Raw genomic sequence first — 2,644 nt, forward strand, 5'->3', positions numbered from 1 at the left:
TGGGGATGCTCAAGTGGAAAAAGAGAGTTTATAGATCATGGAAGGAGGGGCTGGCCACTTGGGGAGAATATCAGGCTGTTGTCAGAGGGTGTAGGGAGGCAACTAGGAAAGCTAAGGCCTCCTTAGAATTAAACTTGGCGAGAGGGGTCAAGGACAACAGGAAGAGCTTTTTCCAATAGGTGGCAGATAAAACTAACAGCAGAGGCAATGTAGGCCCACTGATGAACGAGGTGGGTGCCCTGGTGACAGAAGATACAGAGAAGGCAGAATTACTGAATGCTTCTTTGTCTCTGCTCTGCCGGGGGCTGTCCTGAGGAGCCCCGTACCGCTGAGGCCCCAGAGGAAGGCAGGACAATGAAGGAGTTTGCCTGGGTTGATGAGGACTGGGTTAGGGAGCAGTTAGGCAATCTGGACATCCATAAATCCATGGGTCTGGATGGGATGCACCCACAGGTGCTGAGGGAGTTGGCTGAGGTCATTGCTGGACTGCTCTCCATCATCTTTGCATATCAGGGATAAGAGGGTCATCAGGGGCAGTCAGCATGGCTTCACCAAGTGGAAGCCGTGCTTGACCAACGTCATAGACTTATATGAAGACAAAACAAGATGGATAGATGATGACAAAGCAGTGAATGCGGTCCACATTGACTTGAGTAAGGCATTTGACACAGTCTCCCACAGCATCCTCACAGCTAAACTGAGGGAGTGCGATCTGGATGAGTGGGTAGTGAGGTGGACTGGGAACTGGCTGAAGGGAAGAAGCCAGAGAGTCGTGGTCAATGGGGCAGAGTCCACTTGAGGCCTGGATCCAGTGCAGTGCCCCAGGGGTCAGTACTGGGGCCGATATTATTCAATATATTCATCAATGATTTGCACGAGGGAATAGAGTGACTGTCAGCAAGTTTGCTGGCTTCACCAAGCTGGAAGGAGTGGCTGACACTGGAAGCTGTGTTGCCATCCAGAGACCTGGACAGGCTGGAGAGTTGGGCAGGGAACAATTTCATGAAACAATTTCATGATACACCTGCAGGACCAGCAGAGCAGGATCTGGGCTGTGCTTGTGGGTGCTGGACACTCCATGGAATCTGCCCCAATCATCATGGACTAATCCCTTGTAACCTTCATTTCCAGCCCAGACCTCTCACCCCAGTTCAGAGAGGTTCTTTGTCCCTCCCTGAAAAGACCCTGAATGAGTAGATCAGAAGTCCACGTGTGCATTGTACAGATGTGAGCGTGAATATCATGTACGTGAGGTGGGATGAACTCCAGTGAGCACCAATGCTGTCAGATATTCTGGGGTGCCATTTTGTACCTGGGACACGTCAGCCCAGGCTATACAGACAGAGTGAGGGATGAGATGCTGGAGAGCAGCTCTGCAGAGAGGGATCTGGGGGTCTGGTCAACAGCAAGTTGAACATGAGCCAACAGTGTCCCTGGAGCCAAGAGGGACCCGTGTTCTGGTGCATCCAGCACAGCACGGCCAGCCGGGCAGGGAGGGGATTGTCCCGCTCTGCTCGGCCTCACCTGGAGCATTCACTGTGTGCAGGGCTGGGGACACAGGGTAAAAATGAGATAAAGCTACTGGAGAGTGTCCAGTAGAGGCTACGAATTTGGTGAAGGGTTTGGAGGAAAAGCCATATGAGAAGCGGCTGAAGTCCCTGGGTTTGTTCAGCTGGAGCAGAGGAGACTGAGGGCAGAGCTCATGGGGCTGCAGGCTCCTCAGCAGGGGAGCAAGAGGTGCAGGGCTGAGCTCTTCTCTCTGTGATAGTGACAGAACCCAGGGAATGGCAGAAGATGTGCCAGGGAGGGTCAGTTGGACATGAGGAAAAGGTTCTTCACTCAGAGGTGCTGGACACTGGAACAGGCTCCCCAGGGAGGTGTCACAGCCCCAAGGCTGGGCCCCTGAATGGTGTGGCAGAGTGAACTTTCAGCTCCTTTGTGGATGGTGCAAAGCTGGGCAGAGGCCTTGGACAGCCTCACCTGGTTCACCCTGCCCTGAGCAGGACAGTGAGACAAGATGATGTTCAAGCCTGAGTTACTGTGTGATTCAAGGAATCTTTCCCTTGGAAAGGTTTTGGGAGAAGGAATAGGTGGAGGAACAAGAAAATAAAAAATAAACAAAGCAGTTCCTGTGAAGAATGTTTCTCTACTCAGATTGTTAGCAGGAAATCTATAATCAGCTCCCCAAACTCCCTGTTCTGCTCATTGGCTCCTGGGATTTACAGTACATTTCTTTACATCAGATTCTGCACTGAAGTTTGCACTGATTGTTACAGCTTCCTCGCAGGAATCGCTTCATGTTTCCTTAGAGAACCAGACATAAACAGCCACCAGGGAATTTTTAATTAGAGGAAACAAAAAAGGAGGAAAAAAAAAGAAAACACAATAGAACTTAATGCTGTTTCTCAGTTCTATGGTTAAATTCAGTATTTTCCAGCGAGGTCCGTTGCCATAACTGAAGAGTTGCCCATAGGGTGTATGAGAGCAACTGAAAGACTGAGCTGAAAGACTTCACCTGCCTGAAGCTCAAAGCAGAGTGAGAGCTGAGAGGCTCTGAATGAGCAAAGAGTGAGAGGTGAAGAATCTCTGGGGAGCGATGCAAAGTGCAAATGTCCAGACAGGTTTCTGAAAATTCATATTTTGG

This window comes from Patagioenas fasciata, chromosome 10 (assembly GCF_037038585.1).
Source record: "Patagioenas fasciata isolate bPatFas1 chromosome 10, bPatFas1.hap1, whole genome shotgun sequence".
Taxonomy (NCBI): domain Eukaryota; kingdom Metazoa; phylum Chordata; class Aves; order Columbiformes; family Columbidae; genus Patagioenas; species Patagioenas fasciata.